The sequence below is a fragment of the Mobula birostris genome, chromosome 17 (genome assembly GCF_030028105.1).
Source record: "Mobula birostris isolate sMobBir1 chromosome 17, sMobBir1.hap1, whole genome shotgun sequence".
Classification (NCBI taxonomy): Eukaryota; Metazoa; Chordata; class Chondrichthyes; order Myliobatiformes; family Myliobatidae; genus Mobula; species Mobula birostris.
Genome location: NC_092386.1, coordinates 16,589,864 through 16,617,132, shown reverse-complemented (window position 1 = coordinate 16,617,132; position 27,269 = coordinate 16,589,864). Strand labels below are relative to the sequence as shown.

Sequence of the window (27,269 nt, the reverse complement as noted above, 5' to 3'; positions counted from 1 at the left end):
GTCACTGCTGTAATAGTGAATTGAACCCGGGTCACCGGTGCTGTGACAGTGAATTGAACCCGGGTCACTGCTGTAATAGTGAATTGAACCCGGGTCACCGGTGCTGTGATAGTGAATTGAACCCGGGTCACCGGTGCTGTGATAGTGAATTGAACCCGGTCACTGGCACTTTAATAGTGTTTCACTGATTGCTATGCTACCATATAAGAACTGTTCTTAGTATTAATGGGGACATATAATCCATTGGCATAATAACTTTTTGCCAGTCTTTCAGAGGAAGAAAATCTACAATACTTCACCAGTATGTTAATTGAAATACACTATTATGCATCTTAAATGCCCTATGAAACCGTTTAGCAAGCCTGTCTGTTGTGGGGCAATTTCAGATTGCAATAAATGCTGGCCACGCTGGGAATGTCCAGGTTCCTCCAAAAAGGAATAAATAAAAGAAACAAAAAATGGAAACTCTCCAACGCGGTGTCATCTCTGATGGAGAGATATAATAGAAAGAGAAGTTTACCTAAAAAGGATAACAGGCTGGAAGTACTTCTCTCTAATTGGCAGCTCCTGAGAGACCTGCTGGAAATGTGTTCGTTGTGGGTCATTTTGCTGCTAACTTCCACAACATGGAAGCTGCCAGTGTATCTGACCTCCCACTCTGTTACTGGACTCAGTTCTGAGCACAACGGTAAAGCTCCGATTTTCTGGACTGAAGAGCCAGGGCTAACTGATCACCCCTGTGAATAATTTCAAACGGAACTCACATTATAATCCGCACCTTCTGGGCCAATTACAGTTAGACCTTACCTCTGCTGAACTGTAAGCTGCACTACCTTTCTTCTTCTTTTCTGCACCATTATTTCTTGAATTCATAAAGAGCTAATCAGTGGAACACTTGTACAACAAGATGGACTCTAGACCTCACAATCTGCCTCGTTATGATCTTGCACCTTATTGTCTACCTGTTCTGCATATTCTCTGTAAATGCTACCCTTTGTTCTGCATAATTATGGTTTTACCTTGTTCTACCTCAGTGTACTGTGTAAGGAATTGATCAGTATGATCAGCATGCAGGACAAGCTTTTCACTGTATCTTTGAGCATGTGACAATATTAAACCAATACCAATACCAAAGACTATTGGCTTGAAAGGTTAAATCTATCTCACTTTCCACCGATGCTGCCAACACTGTTGAGTGTTTGCTACATTTCTGCTATTCGGACATCCAGGAGCCTGCAGATTTTTGCTTTCATGTCCTTGTTATTCAGGCATGGTAGCAAGTTGGCTTGCACAACTACTTTAAGAAAATATCAACACCATCAGTCACCCATCGGGGTTGACTTCTCACTGCTGATTTACAGGTTAGGAGTAGTAAATTGTGGGCATGCAAAGTTGGTGCTGGAAGTGTGGTGGCACTTCCAGGCTGCCCAGCACAATCCTCACTGATTTGATTTCATGCAAAAAACATGCTTCACTGTATGTTTCAATGTGCCAAATAAAGCTAATCTTATCTTAAAATCTCAATCTTCTTTATAAGGCCTAGTTGCTGCCCTGACTTTGTAAAATAACAAGGAACCCGTATTTAAGCTGATGGTAGCCAGCCCGCCTTCACCAGTTTTTGTGACTCAATATGGAATTTGCAGAATTATGTTTCAACCCCAATATCACAAAGACTGAAGACAAAAGTCTATTTACCATTGACTCCATCCAAACCTCAGGCAACAGACCGATCATTCTCGGCATCAAGGTTATCCTTGATTCCAAGATCAGCTCAAGTTTGTCTCTTTTGATTACCACTGAAACACTGAAGCAGACCTATCTTATCTCTAACATGAGGAAATCTGCAGATGCTGGAATTTCAAGCAACACACATAAAAGTTGCTGGTGAACGCAGCAGGCCAGGTAGCATCTATTGGAAGAGGTATAGTCGATGTTTCAGGCCGAGACCCTTCGTCAGGACTAACTGAAAGAAGAGCTAGTAAGAGATTTGAAAGTGGGAGGGGGAGGGGGAGGGGGAGATCCAAAATGATAGGAGAAGACAGGAGGGGGAGGGATGGAGCCAAGAGCTGGACAGATGATTGAAAAAAGGGATGTGAGAGGATCATGGGACAGGAGGCCCAGGGAGAAAGAAAAGTGGGAGGGGGGGGAAACCCAGAGGATGGGCAAGGGGTATAGTGAGAGGGACAGAGGAAGAAAAAGGAGAGAGAGAAAAAGAATGTGTGTATATAAATAAATAACGGATGGGGTACGGGGGCGGTGGGGTATTAGTGGAAGTTTGAGAAGTCAATGTTCATGCCATCAGGTTGGAGGCTACCCAGACAGAATATAAGGTGTTGTTCCTCCAACCTGAGTGTGGCTTCATCTTTACAGTAGAGGAGGCCGTGGATAGACATGTCAGAAAGGGAATGGGACTCCCCCTCCCCCTCCCACTTTCAAATCTCTTACTAGCTCTTCTTTCAGTTAGTCCTGATGAAGGGTCTCGGCCCAAAACGTCAACTGTACCTCCTCCAATAGATGCTGCCTGGCCTGCTGCGTTCACCAGCAACTTTTATGTGTGTTGCTATCTTATCTCTATGTATGTTTACTCCTGCACAGTTCTGGTTGGCCTCCCAGATTTAAGTCAGGATTCTGCTGCCAGTGAAACTTCAACTTAAATGAAGCAGAAAATGTATGTGTAGTAAAATTCATACTTGATTACATACAAGTTCACAGTAGAAAAATGAGTAACATAAAAAGAGACAAATAGTAAATTCAGTAATAAAGTGGGCAATATTCTTTGGTGACCATAAAACATGAAGAATTCAGCACATCCATAAGGAGCATGGCCACAAGAAAGCAGAATCCATCATCAAGGACCCCCACCATCCAGCCCATGTTCTCTTCTCACTGCTGCCATTGGGAAAGAGGTACAAGAACCTTAGGTCTCACACAACTAGGTTCAGGAACAGTTTCGACCATCAGGCTCCTGAACCAACATAGTTAACTTCACTCACCTCAACACGGAACTGATTTCACAACCAATGGACTCACGTTCAAGGTCTCTACAACTCATGTTCTCAAATTATATATTATTTATTTCTTTTTTTAAATTTTGTATTTACACAGTTTCTGTTGCTTGCACATTACACGTTGTGTCTTTTGCAAATTGGTTGTTTGTCCATCTTTGTGCATAGATTTTCATTGATTCCCTTGTGTTTCTTTGTATCTACTGTGAATGCCTGCAAAAAAATGAATATCAGGTTAGTATATGGTGACATATACGTACTTAGATATTTTTTTAAGTGCCTAAGATATCGGTGCACTTGGACACAACAGCTTCAATGGGGCCAACCAACGGTGTTATATTCTTAATTAATGTATATTTTATGATTGCAAGACCCTGCTGGACATTAAGAACTTAAAGTACTGCAGGTTTACCACATCAGCGAGTTGCTTGTTGGTGGAGAAAGTGAAGGAGCTGGATTTGGTGCAGACCATCGAGCAGAGCCATCAGAGTCGATGCAGTTTTGTCTCAGCCGCTTTTCTTGTGATCGCAAGACCATGCTGGACATTGGTCATGTGGAATGCTGCAAATCCAATTAGCTGGCTTTTTGGCAAATGGTGGGTGGGGATAGAGAGGGAGAGCTGCATGGCCTTGGTCATAGTGAAGCCTGGACCTCAAGCCGTGATGATGCTTGTTTGCAGCCTTATTTTTGCATTTTAGTTCTCTCAAAATGAATGCTAACATTGCCTTTGCCTTCCTCAATCACCCAATCAACCTGCAAGGTATTCTTTAGGGAATCCTGCACAATGACTCCAAGTCCCCTTGCATCTCAGAGTTTTGAATTTTTTCCCTGTTTATAAGATAGTCTATGCTTTTAACCTTCTACCACAGTGTGTATCAGACACAACCTGACACTGTATTCCATCTGCCACCTTTTTACCCATTCTCCCAATCTGTCTCCGCCCTTCTGTAGTTTCCCTGCTTCCTCAATACAACCTGTCCCTCCACCTATCTTCATACCGTCTGCAAAGTTTGCCACACTTCATTCCTTCATCCAAATCGTTGGCATACAATGTAAAAAGAAGTGGTCCTGACACTAATCCCTGTGGAACAGCGCTGGTCGCCAGCCATCAATCAGAAAAGGCTTCCTTTATTCCCACTTCTGACTTTCACCTATTTTATCATGTGCCTCCAAGTACCCTGAAACCTCATCCTTAACAATTGACTCCTACATCTTCCCAAGCACTGTGGTCAGGCTAACTGGCCTATAATTTCCTTTCTTCTGCCTCTCTCCCTTCTTGAAGAGTGGAGTGACATTTGGATTTTGCAGTCCTCCAAAACTTTGCCAGAATCTCGATTCTTGAAAGATCATTTCTCATTCCTCTACAATCTCTTCAGCTACCACTTTCAGAACCCTGAGGTGTAGTCTATCTGGTCCAGATGACTTATCTACCTTCAGACCTTTCAGCTTTCCATCCACCTACTCCCTAGTAGTAGCAACTGCACTCACTTTTACCCCTTGATACTCTCCAACGTCCAGCATACTGCTAGTGTCTTCCACAGTGAAGACCGATGCAAAATATTTATGCAGTTCATATGCAAATTCCTTGTCCACCAGTATGACCTCTCTAGCATCATTTTCCAGTGTTCTGATATCTACTCTTGCCTCTTTTACTGTTTATGTATCTGCAAATCTTTTGGTATCCTCCTTAATATTTCATCTTTTCACTTGTCATTGCTTTTTAGTTGCCTTCTGTTGATTTTTATAAGTTTCCCAGTCCTCTAACTTCCCATTAATTTTTGCTCCATTATATGCCCTCTCATTTGCTTTTATGTTGGCTTTGACTTACTGTTAGATCATACTCTCTTCTTCGTATTATCCTGGACCTTCCAAATTGCTCCTAGAAACTCCAGCCATTACTGCTTTTCCATCATCTCTGCTAGCGTCCCTTTCCAAACAACTTTGGCCAGTTCCTCTCTCATGCCTTTGTAATTCCCTTTACTGTACCGTAATACTGAAACATTTGACTTTAGCTTCCCTCACTCAAAGTTGCAGGGTGAATTCTATCATATTATGATCACTGCCTCCTAAGGCTCCCTTTACTTTAAGCCCTCTAATCAAATCCAGTTCATAACACAATATCCAATGCAGAATAGCTGATCCACTCGTAGGCTCAATTACGAGCTGCTCTAAAAAGCCATCTTGCAGGCATTCTACAAATAAAGCCCTTTGGGATCCAAAATCAGCACCAACCCAATTTTCCAAATCTACCTGCATATTGAAATCCCCCATGATTATCAGAATATTGCCCTTTTGACACACTTTTTATATCTCCTGTTGTAATTTGTAACCCATATCTTGGCTATTGTTTAGAGGTCTGTATATAACTCCTATCAGGGTCTTTTTACCTTTGCAGTTTCTTAACTCTACCCACAAGGATTCTACATCTTCTGATCCTATGTCTTCGAAGGATTAGGTTTCATTTTTTACTAACAGAGCCGCACCTTCCCCTCTGCCAGCTGCCTGTCCTTTCGATACAATAATATCCTTGGTTGTTACGCTCCCAACTAGGATCTTCTTTCAGCCACAACTCAGTGATGCCCACAACGTCATACCTGCCAGTCTCTAACTGCACTACAAGATCATCGACTTTATTCTGTATACTGCGTGCATTCAAATATAACACCTACAGTACTTTATTTGTCACCCTTTTTGATTGTGTCTCCTTATCACACTGATACCAACTGCCCCATTCCTATTTCTCCAGTTTCCATCCCACTGCTAAATAACTTTAAACCCTCTCTAACAGTTCCAGTAAACCTGCCTGCAAGGATATTGTCTTCCTCCCCTTCCCCTACACTTCCCTAGGTTCAGATGCAACCCATCCTTTTCGTACAGGTCATACCTTCCCCACTAGAGATCCCAGTGATCAAGAAAACTAAAGCTTTGGTCCCTACACCAGTTCCTTAGCCACACATTCATTTTCCTGGAGGTCCTGCTTTACAGCTTTCTACCTTGCTCCTTGAATTCTCTCAATACCTCCTTTCTATCCCTATCTATGTCACTTCTGCCAATATGTACCAAGACTTTGGGCTGTTCACTCTCCCCCTTTAGAATGCTGTGGACCCAGTCTGAGACATCCCAGACTCTGGTACCTGGGAGGTAACATACCAGTCCCTATTGGCATTAGAGGTGTGGTGTGGGCTGGAAGATTACTACCCAGTTCAGAAATGAATCCTTGTTCCCCAACCCTAACTATATCTGGGGATTTAGTAACACACAGGTAGTCTCTGAAAAAACAGAAGCTTTGATTCCTGAATCATTTAAGCAATGCAATGCTTAAATTGCATAACTTGAAGGTTAATTTATTTAAACTTTAAATAAATTGTTGTGTAAATAAGTTGTGGCAGGTTTATGATCAAATGTCACAATAGAGAGTGCCACAGCTACTAGCTATAGTGTGGGGCACTTAAAGCTGTTACTTTAATGTAATTGCTTGATGGGATGGCAATCGGCCTCGGAGTTCCCAACTCATAAATCTTATAATTATTTATGTCCATATCTCCCATTTATTTCATACCATCTAGCACCATTGCAAATTTATGATCAACTTTCCTCTAGATGCTGTGACAAGCACATCAACCACAACTGTATTTTTAAAACAACCAAAAAGGATTTGCATTAAAACTTCCTCTAGAAGGAGATGACTGATAAGCTCATCTTTCTTTCTTCCGGCACTGGAGCCTTAGAGTCGCAATTTCTAATGTTATCCCTTCTGAGAAAGGGTGTTGCACAAAGGAATATAACTATGTGACACATTATACATTGCCAGCTGGTGGTGTAGTGGCATCAGCGCTGGACTTCGGAGCGAAGGCTCCCAAGTTCGAATCCAGCCAGCTCCCTTGCACGCTTTCCATCCATGCTGGGTTGAGCGTCGAGCTAGCAACTCAGCCTCATAAAAATAAGAAAGCCTGCTAAAAAAAACGCCATCATGACGGCGTCCCGATGACTCCACTTGGAGTTAAGGGCTTTCTTCTTTCTTCTTCACATATTGTACATTGATAAGAGCAAGGTTTCTCCTCAAAAAGTGAGCATTCATCCATCTTAAGTACACTGTTGCCACTTGATCAGGTATTTCCTAGATCTGATAAAGTAGCCACTAAGTGTATGTTCGTGGTCTTCTGTTGTTGTAGATCATCCACCTCAAAGTTTGAGGTGTTGTATGTTCAGGGATGCTCTTCTGCACACCACTATTGTAACACATGATTATTTGAGTTACTGTCGCTTTCCTGTCAGCTTGAACCAGTCTGGCCATTCTGACTTCTCTCATTAACAAGGCACTTTCACCCGTAGAACTGCCACTCACTGAATGTTCTTCTTGTTTTTCACACCAGTCTCTGTAAACTCTAGAGACTGCTGTGTGTGAAAATGCCAGGAGATCAGCATTTTCTCAGATACTATGCCATCTGGCACCAACAATCTTTCCACGGTCAGTCACTAAGATCACATTTCTTCCCCATTTTGATGTTTCGTCTGAGCAACAACTGAACCTCTTGACCATTTCTGCATGCTTTTATGCATTGAGTTACTGCCACATGATTGGCTGATTAGATATTTGCATTAATGAAGTGTACAGTTGTATCTAATAAAGTGGCCACTGAGTGTAAGTGCGCAATAGTCTTTATTGGCATGGATGTCATAACATGTAACGTATTTGGTTCCTTGTGTGACTTTCTAATCAAAGTTATGGCATTGAATACAAATTATCAATTTCTTCATTCCAATCAGGGTCTTGATGACATATAGGATGTTAACTTCAGCAATGCATCACATTTCTTGATTATTTTGTATCTATCTCAGCAATACATTATAGAGCTACTGATTAAAAGCCAAGCAGTTTTCTGGCAGGTGGAAATGGACCTGTTAACATTATTTACTCACTCCACCTACAGCCACTAACAAGTCTCAGAGAGGAAGACTATATAATCATTTATCTTTGATGAATAGCCACCCTCAGGGCAAAATAGGCACACTGTAGCATCAGCAGTCCAGCAACAGACATTAATCAAAAATGCTGACTTCTCCACCATCTTCTAATCAGCACTTAAGTTCCATTTTATTTTGCATTTAAATTTGCTCTGATAGGTTTGTGCATCTGTCTAAAAGCAAATTAGTTTTCACCTTCTCGGGATATCCTGATACCCTTGATAGTTAGTGAGGTATGTTTGAAATGTTGTAATTAGGCAAACACACTGCGGTTGACTGTATGGGAATGAGTGGGGTCCTACACCATCAGGATGAGAAACAGCTACTTTCCTACAACCACTACTTCCTGAACTGATCTGTACAACCCTAAACCTACAGTTGACCGCACCTTCCATACCATGGACTTAACTTCATGTCTATTTTTGCACTAAGGTCTTGGTTCTGCCAAGTCTTTTTTCTCTCTTTTCACTGTCTTGGATAAACCATGAATAATTTATATGCAGTGCTGCCTGTATCTCTGTGATGCTGCTAAAAGCTAGCTTTTCATTGTACCCCCACATCACCATACTTGAACACATGACAATAAACTTGATTTGATGTGACCAATTTTAGCAATTTAGATGAATGATGAAAATATACTCCCAATCATTTTCAAATATTGCCATGACATACATTATCTTTACTAGAGAAGACAGAGTATTGCTTTAATTCCATATCCGTGTTGACATCTGAACCAACTAGATAAACAGCCTCTTCAAAGATGACACACATCTTGTCTTTGGAGCTCCTGACTTCAAAGCTTTGCCTTTTATAATTTAAAATGAGCCATCTGCCTTGGCACATTAGAACTAGTCTCAGCTCTGGATCAGAGGACCCTGGGTTTCAGCCTCACTGCAAAGACATGAGCATCTGTACTGGGATCATCAATCCATGACACACTGAACAAGTGCTGCGCCATCTTTCAGATGGGCTGTCAAATTAAAGTCCTGCCTGACTTCTCAGATAAGGTACCAGAGAACTATTCAAAAAGAGAACTGCTGATTTTGCTGATGGGAGTCTCCACTCTACATTAAACCTTCAATTAATTTCACTATAAATATATTAATTGTTGCTGTTTTTTCTCTTTATTAATAGTCTATGTTGCTTCTGGAAAATCACCCACTGGTTTTCTGCATATTACTGTGGTGAAAAACCACTCTTCATAATAACTTCACATTCCGTGTGATGATTTGGGATGCCCTGATATTATTCACTGTGTATCAGATTCCACTCTATTAACATATGATCAGTCTGCGGCTATAGGAACAAAATCCTGCTGATCACTACCTTCATCCCCCAAGTGAAGACTGTCCAAAGGGAGAAACCCTAGCTCACTCAATATTTCCCCATAAGACATGCTCTCTAATCCAGGCAGCAACCTGCTAAATCTCCTCCACACCCTCTGTTAAGACTCCTCATCCTTCCTATAATGAGACGACCAGAACTGAACACAATCTTCCAAGTGTGGTCTAACCAGACTTTTACAGAGCGGGAACATTACCTCGCACTTCTTGAACTCAATCAATATTATCCTTTGAAAATCAGGTGGCACAGGTGTAAGGTGTGATACGGAAAGTTTAAAGGAGATTTGCGAGGCAAGAGTTTTTTTTATGGAGCAGTCGGTTCCTGGAATGCACTTGGCCTGGTAGAAGCAGAGACAGTATCAACGTTCAAAAGGTATTTAGATAGACACATGAACAGGTAGGGAATGTTGAGGTGGAAACTACGTGTAGGCAGATGGGATTGGCTAGTCTGGCATCATGGCTGGACAGATATGGTGGGCCATAAGGCCTGCTCCTTCCTGGTACTGCTCTTTATTCTATGTCACTGCATTGTCCAACTTCTTAGCTACTGCATCCATTTAAATGTCTCTAGCTTGATTCTACAGAAAATGTGAAAAGTCTAATCTTTGGGATACAGCCCTACACAGTTCTCCACTTCTTGGTTTAGGCAACATTCTCCTCAAAAGAAGTGAGGAAAATCATTGGAATTATTTTTAGCATTGCTTGCTATCCATAGCAATCTCCAATAATATAGTCCCATCCATGTAGCTGGTAAGGCCCTATCACTAAGTCTATATACTGCTTGTATTGACATGATGCCATTCTCCTGTCACTGTCAAGCATGTTACATCAAATCAAGCCCCTATCCATCAAAGGATAACAGGGCGTTTTGCTTTTCCCTTCTGTCACTCCCAAGTTCTGATTAAAATTTGATGCAACTTACCTCCCTCTTGTCTTTTGAAATGCTAGTCAGCTCCCACCTCTATCCCCACAGCCCTCCCTACCCTGAGACAAGATAAATGCACGTCCCTTGCAAGGTGCCACTAATCTTTAATTCCAGAGGCGACGTTCAATTTGACAATCCCTAATAGATGGCCTGTCTATCTCAGTCTGCTCTAATGACCACGATTTACCCACAAAATGTCATGAAGTGAGAAAATGGAAACATCACCTCATTAACCTCTGCACTCCTAAAATGATATCCTGTCCACCAGCCGCTTATCTCAATCAACTTCAATTCAGTTCCGCATAAGCTGATTTGCCTAGTCAAAACTGACAGCTACAAAGCGGAAGGCTGGATACCCATATAATAGAACAGAATCAGTCAAGCAAATGAAATTATCTCCCAGAGGGAAATTAATAAATAAGAACAGGATGTGGCACTATCGTTGTTACCATCATGCTCATTAATGAGCAAATTTTTTTTTACATGTTATAGACTGCATGAGTTTCAGCTGTAGTTCAGTTAGCAGTAATCCTGCCGATACAATAGAAAGCTCAGGGTTCAAATTCTGGTCCAGAAACTTGAGTAGAGAAGTCTGGACTTGAGCAGAAGAGTCAAGGCTAGAAAAGTCTTGGCGTCACTGGTAGATAGGGTAGTAAGGAGAAATTTTTGGCAGATGGCTCTCATTCAATCAGGGGATTGAATACAGGACAACACACAAAATATTACAAGAACTCAGGAGGTCAAGCAGCATCCATGGAAATGAACAAACAGTCAACATTTCAGGTCGAGCCCCTTCTTCAGGAATGGAAAGGAAAGGGGAAGATGCCAGAATAAAAAGGTGTGGAGAGGGGAAGGAGGATAGCTAGGTGATAGGTGAAGCTAGGTGGGTAGGAAAAATAAAGGGCTGGAGAGGAAGGAATCTGATAGACGAGGACAGTGGACAATAGGAGGAAAGGAAGGAGGGGGGAACCCGGGGGAGGTTCATTTCCATAGATGCTACCTGATCTACTGAGATCCTCCAGTATTTTGTGTGTGTTTCTTTGGATTTCCAGCATCTGACACCTCCCCTTAGGTGGTTGCAAACAGGTGACACTGCGGCTTGAGGCCTAGTCCTTGCTACCACTGAGGTTACTCAACTCCACTGCTTGCCAATAACCCAATGAATTGGACTTGCAACATTTCATACCACCAATCTCCAACAGGGTCTTGTGATCACAAGAAAAGCGACTAAGGCAGATATTGCAACACAGGTATCCCACCACAGTTTAATTTCATCTCAACTTCCACACCTCTTTTGATTATTTTGGTAAGTTGAATATAGAATAACGTAACTTCCAATAAATTTTTCTGTTGGACTCCTCTCAAAAGTATACTCAGTGGCCATTTTATTAGGTCCAGGAGCGGAACCCGGTGTGGTCTTCTACTACTGTTAGCTATCCACCTCAACGTTCAACATGTTGTACGCTCAGAGATGCCCTTCTGCACACCACTGTTGTAATGTGTGGTTGTTTGAGTTATTGTCCTCTTCCTGTCAGCTTGAATGCATACTGCTCAATTTTTTTTTTGTTTTTCTGCACCATTTTCTGTGAACTCTAGAGATTGTTGTATATGAAATTTCCAGGATATCAACAGTTTCTGAGACACTCAAACCACCCTGTCTGGCATGAATAATCATTTCACAATCAAATTCACTTTGATCTCCTTTCTTCTCCATTCTGATGCTTGGTCTATACAACAATTGAACCTCTTTGCTATGTCTCCATGTTTTTATGGACTGTAAAAACGGACTGTAAAAGCTTTTATAGATATGTAAAAAGGAAAAGACTGGTAAAGACAAATGTAGGTCCCCTGCAGGCAGAAACAGGTGAGTTGATTATGGGGAGCAAGGACATGGCAGACCAATTGAATAATTACTTTGGTTCTGTCTTCACTAAGGAGGACATAAATAATCTTCCAGAAATAGTAGGGGACAGAGGGTCCAGTGAGATGGAGGAACTGAGCGAAATACATGTTAGTAGGGAAGTGGTGTTAGGTAAATTGAAGGGATTGAAGGCAGATAAATCCCCAGGGCCAGATGGTCTGCATCCCAGGGTGCTTAAGGAAGTAGCCCAAGAAATAGTGGATGCATTAGTGATAATTTTTCAAAACTCGTTAGATTCTGGACTAGTTCCTGAGGATTGGAGGGTGGCTAATGTAACTCCACTTTTTAAAAAAGGAGGGAGAGAGAAACCGGGGAATTATAGACCGGTTAGCCTAACGTCGGTGGTGGGGAAACTGCTGGAGTCAGTTATCAAGGATGTGATAACAGCACATTTGGAAAGTGGTGAAATGATCGGACAAAGTCAGCATGGATTTGTGAAAGGAAAATCATGTCTGACGAATCTCATAGAATTTTTTGAGGATGTAACTAGTAGAGTGGATAGGGGAGAACCAATGGATGTGGTATATTTGGATTTTCAGAAGGCTTTTGACAAGGTCCCACACAGGAGATTAGTGTGCAAACTTAAAGCACACGGTATTGGGGGTAAGGTATTGGTATGGGTGGAGAGTTGGTTAGCAGACAGGAAGCAAAGAGTGGGAATAAACGGGACCTTTTCAGAATGGCAGGCGGTGACTAGTGGGGTACCGCAAGGCTCAGTGCTGGGACCCCAGTTGTTTACAATATATATTAATGACTTGGATGAGGGAATTAAATGCAGCATCTCCAAGTTTGCGGATGACACGAAGCTGGGTGGCAGTGTTAGCTGTGAGGAGGATGCTAAGAGGATGCAGGGTGACTTGGATAGGTTGGGTGAGTGGGCAAATTCATGGCAGATGCAATTTAATGTGGATAAATGTGAAGTTATCCACTTTGGTGGCAAAAATAGGAAAACAGATTATTATCTGAATGGTGGCCGATTAGGAAAAGGGGAGGTGCAACGTGACTTGGGTGTCATTATACACCAGTCATTGAAAGTGGGCATGCAGGTACAGCAGGCGGTGAAAAAGGCGAATGGTATGCTGGCATTTATAGCGAGAGGATTTGAGTACAGGAGCAGGGAGGTACTACTGCAGTTGTACAAGGCCTTGGTGAGACCACACCTGGAGTATTGTGTGCAGTTTTGGTCCCCTAATCTGAGGAAAGACATCCTTGCCATAGAGGGAGTACAGAGAAGGTTCACCAGATTGATTCCTGGGATGGCAGGACTTTCATATGAAGAAAGAACGGATGAACTGGGCTTGTACTCGTTGGAATTTAGAAGATTGAGGGGGGATCTGATTGAAACGTATAAGATCCTAAAGGGATTGGACAGGCTAGATGCAGGAAGATTGTTCCCGTTGTTGGGGAAGTCCAGAACAAGGGGTCACAGTTTGAGGATAAAGGGGAAGCCTTTTAGGACCGAGATTAGGAAAAACTTCTTCACACAGAGAGTGGTGAATCTGTGGAATTCTCTGCCACAGGAAACAGTTGAGGCCAGTTCATTGGCTATATTTAAGAGGGAGTTAGATATGGCCCTTGTGGCTACGGGGGTCAGGGGGTATGGAGGGAAGGCTGGGGCGGTGTTCTGAGTTGGATGATCAGCCATGATCATAATAAATGGCGGTGCAGGCTCGAAGGGCCGAATGGCCTACTCCTGCACCTATTTTCTATGTTTCTATGTTTCTATGTTTATCCATTGGGCTGCTACCACATGATTGGCTAATTAGATATTTGCATTAACGAGCAGGTGTACAGTTGTACCTAATAAAGTGGCCACCTAGTGTATATCACAAACAAGAGAAAATCTGCAGATGCTAGAAATCCAAGCAACACGCCTAAAATACTGGAGGAAGTCAGCAGGCCGGCTAGCATCTATGGAAAAAAGTATAGTTGACATTTCCGGGCCTGAAACGTCGAGTGCATTTTCTTCCGTAGATGCTGCTTGGCTTCATGAGTTCCTCCTGCATTTTAAGTGTGTTACTGAGTGTATATGTGTGATGCGGTCCTGAATTACCCCTATGAACTGTGCTTGAATACCCCTATGGACTGTGTTTTGGAAAAGAAAGAGAGAGAGAGAGAGAGAGAGAGAGACAAAGACAGCTCATGGGTTGTTTATACTTTCTTCAAGGACATCACCTGTTTGCATTTCGTACACAGACAAAGGAAGGAGGAGTTATTTGAGTGACAATTGATGCTCAGCACAGGAAGATAAAATAGAAGGTCAGATGATAGACCTCAGACACATGTTCTGGGACACTAAATGAGCTTTGTTGTGCCCGCAGAAAAGTGGGTTTTTGGAGGGTCGATCAGGCAGATCGATCAGTGGCTCTTGCAGTGAAAAGGAAAGGGGTTGACTGGTGGGGAGTTGTCCATGTGTCCACCCTTGCCTGGGGTGATTGCTCCACCACAGAAAACCGGTCCCCTTTGTTGAAGTCACAGTCGGTGACTTTCAAAGGATTTCAGAGGACAACGAGAAGATCGATGGCGTCAGCTCACCTGAAGACTCAAATCTCTCCCTCTTTCTCTCTCCATCACTACTCAACTCAATACCACAAACTGAACTGAACTGAACTTTACTCATTATCGTAAGACTATCTGTTTACCCCTAGACTTGAAGAAGCTTGGTTTTCATATATATTCCACACTTACTTATATATAATCATTGCTAACCTGTTTGATTTATCTACATTTATATTACTGTATTGTGTAGTTACTAATAAATATTATTAGTTAATAGCAATACTGAACTCCAAAGTGTTTTCCATCTCTGCTGGTTCTTTATTCCCGTCACAGGGTACGTGACAAAATGTTATTGCCAATCTTTTCTGTTGATGTGGATCAGTCACCACTTGTGAAGGGAAAATTTACATCTGCATCTCTCCAACACTTTTTTTTGATCAAAATAAAAATGCTGTGATCTACATGCCAAGAATTTTTAAAGGGACTGCATTGTCTCCCTGCTATCATTTAATTTTCCTATGAGAATACAGTGAAAATTAGAATCTCTTTGACATTTAATCTGATTTTCTCAACACAAAAATGAATCCTCCAGGGAATGAATGTCCCTGAACATTCTGATTTCATTAGCCAATTGCAGGTTTCATAGTTTACGCTTCCTTACTTGCACCTTTAACCTAAGACAGACTGATATCATTTTAAAGCCCACAATTCAGGTCTTCTGGGAAATTTTAGACAGAATAATGATACGCCCTTCATAGCCTAATATTTCATGCACTACTTTTAAATATTTTAAGCATATGCTTTCACAAGCATCTTCTTGGTGTGTTCCAGCCATCAGATTTGAAAGCCAGCATTCTCGAAGGAATAAAAATATTTTAAATCCAATTTTGTTTTGTGAATAAAATAATGTGAATATCTTAATATATATTATGTTAAAAAGGCTAGGACAGCCAGTGTAAGAGTTATGCTGTTCATTAAAGTTGAGAGGGAAAAAATATTGCAACCTTAAGATAACGTTAATTGCAGTCAACTTTGAGATTTAATAATATTGTCCAAAATATTATATTAGTAATGAGAAAATGCTGGAAGTACACAGCAGGTTAGGCGCCAACTATGGAGAGGGCAACAGAAGTCAATGTTTTCAAGTCAAAAACTCTGCATGGACATTTTTTTTAATATTTTCATTTACACTGGTTAATTCATTAAGTTGAGGGGCAGGTTGGACAATGCTGCACACAATCAGTGAAATATGTTCTGTTCTGGACAAACTCATCATGACACATTTTGTAATCACAGCATTTAGATGAAGATTAGTTTTATTTGTCACATGTACAGTACTTTGAAACATACAGTCAAATGCGTTATTTGTGTCAATGACGATCACAGTCCGAGGTTGTAGCAGTCGCCACACTTCTGGCACCACCACTGCAAGCCCACAACTTACTAACCTTGTAGTCCATACATCTTTGGAACATGGGAGGAAACAGGGGCATGCGGAGGAAACCCATGTGGTCATGGGGTTTGGGGGGAAATGTAAAAAAAACTCTTTACAGACAGCAATGGGAATTGAACCCAGATTACTAGCGCTGTAAAGCATTACGCTAACCATAGAAGAATGTAAGAGATCAGATGCCAACAGATGTACAGTATTGTACAAAATCCTTAAGCACATATATACAGATAGGGTGCCCAAGACTTTAGCACTTCATACTCCTGAGCTAATGTAAAGCTAAGTACTCTTATTTCTGTGTCCCAACCACCTTCCTACAGTATACGGTACTGTGCAAAGGTCTTAGGTATCCTAGCTATATGGTACATAAGACCATAAGACCTTAAGATATAGGAGCAGAAGTAGACCATTTGCCCCATCGAATCTGCTCCGTCATTCAATCATGGGCTAATCCAATTCTTCCAGTCATCCCCACTCCCCTGCCTTCACCCCATACCCTTTGATGCCCTGGCTAATCAAGAACATATCTATCCCTGCCTTAAATACACCCAATGACTTGGCCCCCACAGCTGCTCGTGGCAACAAATTCCACAGAATTACCACCCTCTGACTAAAGTAATTTCTTCACATCTCTGTTCTAAATGGACATCCTTCAATCCTGAAGTCGTGCCCTCTTGTCCTAGACCCTCCTACCATGGGAAATAACTTTGCCATATCTAATCTGTTCAGGCCTTTTAACATTTGGAATGTTTCTGTGAGATCCCCCCTCATTCTCCTGAACTTCAGGGAATACAGCCCAAGAGCTGCCAGACGTTCCTCATACCCTTTCATTCCTGGAATCATTCTTGTGAATATGTGCCTAAGATTTGTGCACAGTACTTGACATGCCCATATTTTCTGTTATATCACCAACCATATCACCAGTAGCCATCTTTAAATGCTTTGTTACTGATGAAGCAAATGCAGAAGTGTTGTAAATGACACAGAAGACTGGTGCCAACCTCCTCTGCTATTAATACTGCTGCCTTTTAAGTGAACAATGCAATATAGTTTTCTGCTCTATTAAAGTGTATCAGCCATCTGACTGAAATATTATTAAACAAGGTCAACACTTGCTCTACTAAGTACCATCAGATGTGTAAAAGGTTGGTCAGTTTGACAGCACTACTCAATATCCCTAAGCACAGAGAACATCACTGATACATCGTGTGGGCTTCCAGCCTGTAGCCTGCGACACTCCCACTTCCTTCTCTACATCTGTGCGCCATGACGTACTTCATGCAATCTCCTCAGGCTGCACTGATGTCTACAAAGATTGATGAGATTAATAAGGAATTCTGAGAGATGATGATTTGCCCAAAGCCATCGACAGCATTGGGAACTTTATGCCTTTGGCATATGTATAGATCATGTTGCTTTCTGAGAGGTTGTGCAGATTCGGTATCTTATCTAAAACTTTGACAAACTTTCATGGATACTAAGTGGAGAGTATCCTAACCGGTTGCATCATGGCCTGGTATGGAAACTCCAATGGCCTTAAATGGAAGAGTCTACAAAAAGTAATGGTTACAGCCATCACAGGAAAATCTCTCCCCACTATTGAGCACAGCCATATGGAGTGCTGCCATAAGAAAGCAGCAGCCATCATCAAAGACCTCCACCATCCAGGTCATGCTCCTTTCTAGCTGCTGCCATTGGGAATGAGGTACAGGAGCCTTAGGTCAGGAAGTTAGTACCCTTCAACCACAGGGCACCTGAATCAGTGTGGATAACTTTGCTCACCTCAACACTGAACTGATTCTACAACCTATGGACACACATTCAAAAACTCCACAACTCATGATCTTAATATTTTTTTTGTATTTACACAGTTTGTCGTTTGCATATTGGTTGTTTGACCATCTTTGTGTGAAGTTTTTCATTGATTCTATTCTGTTTCTTTATACTTACTGTGAATGCTAGCAAGAAAATGAATCTCAGGGTACTATATGGTGACATATACATACTTTGCTAAGAGATTTACTTTAAACTTTGAACTTAGTTTGAACATAGAACATAAAATAGTACAGCACAGTACAGGCCCTTCGGCCCACAATGTTGCGCTGACCCTCAAACCCTACCTCCCATATAACCCCCCACCTTAAATGCTTCCATACACCTGTCTAGTAGTCTCTTAAATTTCACTAGTGTATCTGCCTCCATCACTGACTCAGGCAGTCCATTCCACGCACCAACCACTCTCTGAGTAAAAAACCTTCCTCTAATATCCCCCTTGAACTTCCCACCCCTTACCTTAAAGCTATGTCCTTTTGTATTGAGCAGTGGTGCCCTGGGGAAGAGGCACTGGCTGTCCACTCTATCTATTCCTCTTAATATCTTATATACCTCTATCATGTCTCCTCTCATCTTCCTTCTCTCCAAAGAGTAAAGCCCTAGCTCCCTTAATCCCTGATCATAATCCATACTCTCTAAACCAGGCAGCATCCTGGTAAATCTCCTCTGTACCCTTTCCAATACTTCCACATCCTTCTTATAGTGAGGTGACCAGAACTGGACACAGTACTCCAAGTGTGGCCTAACCAGAGTTTTATAGAGCTGCATCATTACCTCGCGACTCTTAAACTCCATCCCTCGACTTATGAAAGCTAACACCCCATAAGCTTTCTTAACTACCCTTTCTACCTGTGAGGTAATTTTCAGGGATCTGTGGACATGTACCCCCAGATCCCTTTGCTCCTCCACACTACCAAGTATCCTGCCATTTACTTTGTACTCTGCCTTGGAGTTTGTCCTTCCAAAGTGTACCACCTCACACTTCTCGGGGTTGAACTCCATCTGCCACTTGTCAGCCCACTTCTGCATCCTATCAATGTCTCTCTGCAATCTTTGACAATCCTCTACACTATCTACAACACCACCAACCTTTGTGTCGTCTGCAAACCTGCCAACCCACCCTTCTACCCCCACATCCAGGTCGTTAATAAAAATCACGAAAAGTAGAGGTCCCAGAACCGATCCTTGTGTTCCACTAGTCACAACCCTCCAATCCGAATGTACTCCCTCCACTACGACCCTCTGCCTTCTGCAGGCAAGCCAATTCTGAATCCACCTGGCCAAACTTCCCCGGATCCCATGCCTTCTGACTTTCTGAATAAGCCTACCGTGTGGAACCTTGTCAAATGCCTTACTAAAATCCATGTAGATCACATCCACTGCACTACCCTCATCTATATGCCTGCTCACCTCCTCAAAGAACTCTATTAGGCTTGTTAGACACGATCTGGCCTTCACAAAGCCATGCTGACTGTCCCTGATCAGACCATGATTCTCTAAATGCCCATAGATCCTATCTTTAAGAACCTTTTCCAACAGCTTTCCCACCACAGACGTAAGGCTCACTGGTCTATAATTACCCGAACTATCCCTACTACCTTTGTTGAACAAGGGGACAACATTCGCTTCCCTCCAATCCTCTGGTACCCGCCAGAGGCTCAGCAATCTCTTCCCTCGCCTCGTGGAGCAGCCTAGGGAATATTCCATCAGGCCCCGGGGACTTACCTGTCCTAATGTATTTTAACAACTCCAACACCTCCTCTCCCTTAATATCAACATGCTCCAGAATATCAACCTCACTCATATTGTCCTCACCGTCATCAAGTTCCCTCTCACTGCTGAATACCGAAGAGAAGTATTAGTTGAGGACCTCGCTCACTTCCACAGAATTCAGGCATATCTTCCCACCTTTATCTCTAATCAGTCCTACTTTCATTCCTGCCATCCTTTTGTTCTTCAAATAATTGAAGAATGCCTTGGGGTTTTCCTTTACCCTACTCGCCAAGGCCTTCTCATGCCCCCTTCTTGCTCTCCTCAGCCCCTTCTTAAGCTCCTTTCTTGCTACCCTATATTCCTCAATAGACCCATCTGATCCTTGCTTCCTAAACCTCATGTATGCTGCCTTCTTCCACCTGACTAGATTTTCCAGCTCACTTGTCAACCATGGTTCCTTCACCCTACCATTCTTTATCTTCCTCACCAGGACAAACTTATCCCTAGTATCCAGCAAGAGATCCCTAAACCTTGACCACATGTCCATAGTACATTTCCCTGCAAAAACATTATCCCAATTCACACCCACAAATTCTAGCCTTATAGCCCCATAATTTGTCCATAAATGTTTCATCATAACGTTTGTGCACATGAGAAAACTTCCAACAGAGTCAGAGCACTGCAGCATGGAAACGGGACCTTGAGCCTTCCAGTTCATGCCGAAGTATTATTCTGCCTAGTTCCCTCGATCTGCACCTGGATGAGATGGTGCAACCAAATAGTTTAATGAAACGTTGCATGTGCCTGAGTGGAGAGCGAAAGACCAGGTGAGAGCAGATTCTGCTTTGAATTGGGAAAGGCCGTCGGCTTTGCCTTTCTCTGCTGTTTTCTAAGCCACATCCTTAAAGAGCAGCCATATACACCATTTTAAGGGGTTACCAAGAGGGATCACCACAGGCCTATGGTCACAAACCTTTCAGTCTTACATTCTGTGCTTATATACCACCCTCTGCTACCACAGAGAATGGGGATGTCCCTTCCATTAAATACTGATCACCTAGCATCTATTACGGGTAGCTGTGGTTCGAATACGTTCAATCAGGTCTGTTGCTTGTAGGCTTGTTTCACTCTGCCCACCGTTTATCATGTCTTTCACTCTCTGCCACAAGTCCATCAGAGTAATGTCATTTTCAGTTAGATCTAATCCTTCTTTGTACCACTCATGATAAATACTTGATGCTGCGTCTGCGCATTTGAAAATCTGCATCTGTATCAAAATATTTTACTTGAAAATATGAAGTCTTTTAAAAAAACCTTTTAATGTGATATTTTCTCCTGCTCCTTGATCTACATTATGCTCTTTGTCCTGCAGTCCAATCATTCCTATGTATGTACTCTCCCTCAATCATACTTTAAACAAAGACACCTGGCAAATTGCATGAACACCACCCGTCCCCACCTGTCACTGTCCTTTCTCTGTGCTCCTTCAGCAATAATGTAGTGATGTCTGTTTCTGATGGGGATTACCTACCTTGATGAGGATAGAAGATATCATGAGGCTACAGATTCCAGTGGAATGCAATTCAGCTGTTGCCAAAGGTCTTCAGCACCTCACAGATAGATATTTGAGTTTCACGATCCATGTTTGATTTCTCCTTCCAGTTGAAAAAATCCCTCCCCCTCCCCTCTTCTTCTATTCCCCACTATGGTCTCTTACCTTCCTCTGTGTCCCCTCCTCCTTCCCTTTCTCCTGCGGTCCACTCTCCTCTCCGATCAGATTCCTTCCTCTCCAGCCACTTTAACTTTCCTACCCTCCTGGTTTCACCTATCACCTTCAACCCATCCTCCTTCCCCTCTCCAACCACCTTATTCTGGCATCTCCCCCTTTGCTTTCCAGTCCTGAAGAAGGGTCTCGGCCTGAAGCGCCGAGTGTTTATTCATGTCAATAGACGCTGTCGGACCTGCTGAGTTCCTTCAGCATTTTGTGTGTGTTGCTTTGGATTTCCAGCAGCTGAAGACTTTATGTTTATGTTTTGATTTGCTTTATTGATGATCACTTATGAAGTTGAGCTGGATGTTGCTGAGACTCCGTGGCATTTATTTTTGGAAATTGACCCTTGGATTTTTCATAGGGATCTAATGATTCCAGTGGTGATTGTAGACTGTAGTGTAGTGGAAGGCAAATTCCATTTATTAATTATATTTTCTTTTCTGGTTTCAGTTCTTTAAAATATTTATGAGGTAAATAATAATGCATCTATAATGTTTGGAACACCATACAAGTGAATTGTACTTTAAGAACAGCTACATTTTTGTCTATAAAGTTTGCATTCTGCTTTATGTATATTAGTGGATTCAGATGGGTAGTGTTTTTATGGAAGAAAATACCATGGAATTAGTGTGTGTGTGTGTGTGTGTGTGTGTGTGTGTGTGTGTGTGTTGCTCTGGATTTTCAACATCTGCAGAACGTCTAGTGTTTGTGACCAGGGAAATGGTGTCTAACACATCAATATAACTCTTGTAGACTGTAGATCAAAGTTCAAAAGTTCAACATTCAACATACATTTATTATCAAAGTGTGTATAAATTATGCAACCTTTAGATTTATTTTCCTTATGGGCAGCCACAAGACAAGCAACCCGAAAGAACCCATTAAAAAAAAGAGCAACTAAGCACCCAATGCACAGAGAGAAATAAACACAAATCGTGCCAACAGTAAAAGCAAGCAACATCATTCAGAATGCAAGTGAGTCCACAGACATGAAGCCCATCTGACATAATACTTTTATTCAGAACAGAATTGTATTGACGTGTTAAACACCAGCACCATGTCTTTTCTCTCATGAAAAATATCCAAATCCACTGAAATACATAATAATACAAGAATGTAAATTATCTGGACAAGAATGAAGTCTTCATTGAAGTACAAGCTTTTTCATCTGTATGGTGTCCCAGATATCCTGACATAATTTTATTTGAGGTACACAGAAATTTATAGAAAATAATTTGAAATGTTACCAGGACTAAATGAGTTTACAAAATGACATTATTGCTTAAATACATTTTATCAACTTCATGCAGAGAACAGATGTGCACCTTTCAACAACAATCCCTGCAATACAAGTTAAAATTGGCTAGGTGCAAATGTTTTTCACTCACAGGTTGAGGCACCTTTAAATATTCATATTTCATACTCAATATTCATATTTTGCTTCATTCCACATTCAGTTCTCTGCTTTCCATTTTGCTGCACATAAGTAAAAGTAAATGCCATTTTTGTCCAAAGCAATTTTGATCAAGCACGATATGGACAGTTTTACTTACTGCAGTATTCCCCGCTCCCCCAAGTGTTCTTTAAAACAAATAGGAGCTGGGAATCCAGCTTCCAATATCATTGAACAGTTCAATGGCTGCAGAGTGTACTTTGATACATCAGTTTGTGGGATATGCTGGATATGTTTTAGATTAATGAATGTGCTTTGAAGATGGTAATTATGTATTGTTATCTACATTTGTTTGTTTTGCACAGTAATTTCTGAGCATATTTTTGTTCTGGATGATTGGACAAACTAATGGACTGAAATTGATTGACAAAACAACATGGAACTATTAACGAGAGAAAGTCTGCAGATGCTGGAAATCCAAAGCAACACACTCAAAATGCTGGAGGAACCCAGCAGGTCAGGCAGCATCTATGGACGTGAATAAACAGTCGACGTTTCAGAGTGCGACCCTTCCTTGGGGCCGGAAAGGAAGGGGGAAGGTGCCAGAATAAAAAGATGGTGGAAGGGGAAGGAGGGTAGCTAGAAGGTGATAGGTGAAGCCAGGTGGGTGGGGAAGGTCAAGGGCTGGAGAAGAAGGAATCTGATAGAGAGGAGAGCAGATCACAGGAGAAAGGGAAGGAGGGGAACCAGGAGGACATGATAGACAGGTGAGAAGAGGGGTAAAAGGCCAGGGTGGGGAATAGAAGAAGAGGAGAGGGGAGGGACAGTTTTTTACTAGAAGAGGAATTGACATGGATGCCATTAGGTTGGAGGCTACCCATATAAATAGATAGATAGATATACTTTATTGATCCCAAGGGAAATTGGGTTTCGTTACAGCTGCACCAACCAAGAATAGGGCATAAATATAGCAATACTAAAACCACAAACAATCAAACAACAATATGCAAACTATGCCAGATGGAAATAAGTCCAGGATCAGCCTATTGGCTCAGGGTGTCTGACCCTCCACAGGAGGAGCTGCAAAGTTCGATGGCCACAGGCAGGAACAACCTCCCGTGACGCCCAGTGTTGTATCTCGGTGGAATATGGCCGGAGTCCAACAGCAAAAAGTTCAATACCCGGTCTACAAACACGTTCCTCGATTGTAATATGACCAGGATTGCACCATCCATTGTTAACCAGAACAGTAAGCCCCAACTCCTTTATGCTTACTGCTCTCAGTGCACTTCCGGTCAGCCCGAACGGTCTGGAAGCCGTCCATGGAGAAGTTTTGATCGGGTATGTCCTCGTGCAGCCTCGTTCCGGTGAAACACATAACACTGCACTCCCGAAATGTTCTCTGATGTCTGGCTAGCGCCGTCAACTCGTCCATTTTATTACCCACCGAACTCCTCTTCTCCGTAAGTCTCTGTTGTCTCGACCCAGTCCTTTTTCCTCGACTTTGTGATCCCCCTCTGCATCCTCTGTGTGTTTTCCTCCAGATTTCAGCAGGGGTGTCCGCCACTCTGCTCGCTAAACCGGCCGGCATAAGCGAAATTAGCTGATCCTTGGAATAAACAATGCGACCATACTGCTGCCCCGCTAATGAGACGTGTCGGAATGTAACTATTTCCAGCACTAAAAACCCAAATGAAAAGGCCAGGGTGGGGAATAGAAGAAGAGGAGAGGGGGAGGGACCGTTTTTTACTGGAAGGAGAAATTGACATGGATGCCATTAGGTTGGAGGCTACCCATATGAAATGCAAGGTGTTGCTACTTCACGCTGAGGCTGGTCTCATCTTGACACAAGGGGAGGCCATGGAATGACATGTCGGAATGGGAGTGGGAATCGAACTTAAAATGTTTGGCCACCAGAAAGTTCCTCTTTTGGCAGATGGAGCAGAGGAGCTTGACCATGAAGCAGTCCCCCAATTTACGACGGTTCTCACCAGTGAAACTATTTACATGAAGAACAGCTTCAGTCAAAACATGAACCCAGAAAAAAATATCTTTGCTGATACATAATCACATACAAAAAATGCCAGACTTATAACTTGATGGCCCAGTGAACTTTTGTCTCAAGTCTACCTTTCTAGGTCTTCAAGAATTTTTGAAGGCTTCACACTGTTCCTATATCAATGATGTCACAAGGATCATTTTTATATATACTTCTTATTGTAATGTATAATATTTGTTATTTATTCCACTCTACTGCTGCTGCGAACAACAAATTTCACAGCATATGCCAGTGATGTTGAACCTGATTCTGATCACATATAAAAGTTGCTCGTGGAACACAGCAGGCCAGGCAGCATCTATAGGAAGAGGTACAGTCGACGTTTCGGGCCAAGACCCTTCGTCCTGATGAAGGATAACTTGATGTGGATAAATTGTGCCTTAGCTGAAAGATCTGGCCAAACTTAATTCTTTCAATCCCAACACTGAAATTTTCAAATAATTTTGACTCAGGTACCTTACCAAATTAATATATTAAAATAAATCAAAAAAGCAAAAATATTGAGGCCACTAGAATCTGAAATAAAGGCAAAATACTATTACGGAATGAACAGCCCTTTTGAAATGTGAAAGACATTTCAAAAGGGGAGGGTGGGGGGGAAGAAGTTTAAGGTGATAGGATTAGGCAGAAGTGGCAGTGATAAGTGAGTAAACTGGTATAGCTGATGTTAAAAATCAGGAGAACTTCACAGAAAATGGGAGAGTCTTTTATTTAGGAAGGTTATAGTTTTGACTTGTGTTTAATAAATCAAATTACATGCAGGAAATCATAAGAATGTGCACACCTAGGAATGTGTAAAATTCTGAGAGGCAGAGATCCAGAACTGGATGACATAGACTTAGGGAGAGAGGGGAATGATTTAGCAGGAACCTGAGGGCCAAATTCATCAGGGTATATTCATGTAAGCATATGGAACGAGCTGCTAGAAGTGGTTGAAGCAGGTATAATAGTATAATTTAACGGCATTTGGATAGGTACATAGGGCCAGGGCCTAGGGGAATATGGGCCGAAGACAGGAAATTAGGACTAGCTGGGTGGGCAGCATGCCTTCTGGGCCTAGTGGCCTGTATATGTGCTGTACTGCTTTATGACTCTTTAGGAATACTGACCTACGAAAGGTAGTGGATTCATCCCAGTACATCACGGGTAAAGCCCTCCCAACCTTTGAGCACAGCGACATGAAACACTGTCATAGGAAGGCGACATCTATCATCAGAAATCCCTACCACCCAGGCCTTGCTTTGTTCTCTGCCATCAGGTAGAAGGTACAGGAGCCTCAGGACTCACACCATTAGGTTTAAGAACAGTTACTAACCCTCAACCAACAGGCTTTTGAATAAATGGGGATAACTACACTCACTTGCTCCATCATTGAAATGTTCCCACAACTAATGATCTCACTTTAAGGGCTCATTATCTTGTGTTCTCGTTATGTATTGCTATTTATTTATATTTGCATTTGCACCATCTGTTGTCTTCTGCACCCTGGTTGATTTGTTATGGTTGCTATTCTATAGATAATTTATTTTACAGGACCCAGGCTGTAAAAATAGGGGACAAGCTCTCCTCTACAATCACTCTGAGCACCGGTGCCCCACAAAGCTGTGTACTCAGCCCCCTGCTGTACTCACTGTACACCTATGATTGTGTAGCCAAGTTTCCATCGAACTCAATATATAAGTTTGCTGATGACACAACAATTGTAGGCCGAATCTTAGGTAATGATGAGTTTGAGTACAGAGAGGAAATTAAGAACCTGGTGGCATGGTGCGAAGGCAATAACCTATCCCTCAACGTCAGCAAGACGAAGGAATTGGTTGTTGACTTCAGAAGGAGTACCAGACCGCACGACCCAATTTACATTGGTGGTGCGCAAGTGGAACAGGTCAAAAGCTTTAAGTTCCTCGGGGTCAATATCACAAATGACCTGACTTGGTCCAACCAAGCAGAGTTCACTGCCAAGAAGGCCCACCAACGCCTTTACTTCCTGAGAAAACTAAAGAAGTTTGGTCGTCCCCTAAAACCCTCACTAATTTTTATAGATGCACCATAGAAAGCATTCTTCCAGGCTGCATCACAACCTGGTATGGAAGTTGTCCTGTCCAGGACCAAAAGAAGCTGCAGAAGATCATGAACACGGCACAGCACATCACACAAACCAATCTTCCGTCCGTGGACTCACTTTACACCGCACGCTGTCGGAGCAGTGCTGCCAGGATAATCAAGGACAAGACTCACCCAGCCAACACACTTTTCGTCCCTCTTCCCTCCGGGAGAGGGTTCGGGAGCTTGAAGACTCATACGGCCAGATTTGGGAACAGCTTCTTTCCAACTGTGATAAGACTGCTGAATGGATCCTGACCCGGATCTGGGCCGTACCCTCTAAATATCC

General features: G+C 42.3%; 1 long non-coding RNA gene across 1 annotated transcript in view; it reads right to left on the bottom strand.

Moving 5' to 3' along the window:
* Window positions 1-3,106: 3,106 nt before the first annotated feature.
* The window catches only part of LOC140211372 (uncharacterized), a 98,530-nt gene continuing 74,367 nt past the window's right edge, over window positions 3,107-27,269 (bottom strand). The window contains exon 3 of the long non-coding RNA XR_011889438.1: window positions 3,107-3,218. This is a non-coding gene — a long non-coding RNA (uncharacterized lncRNA). The remainder of the gene's footprint in view (window positions 3,219-27,269) is intronic.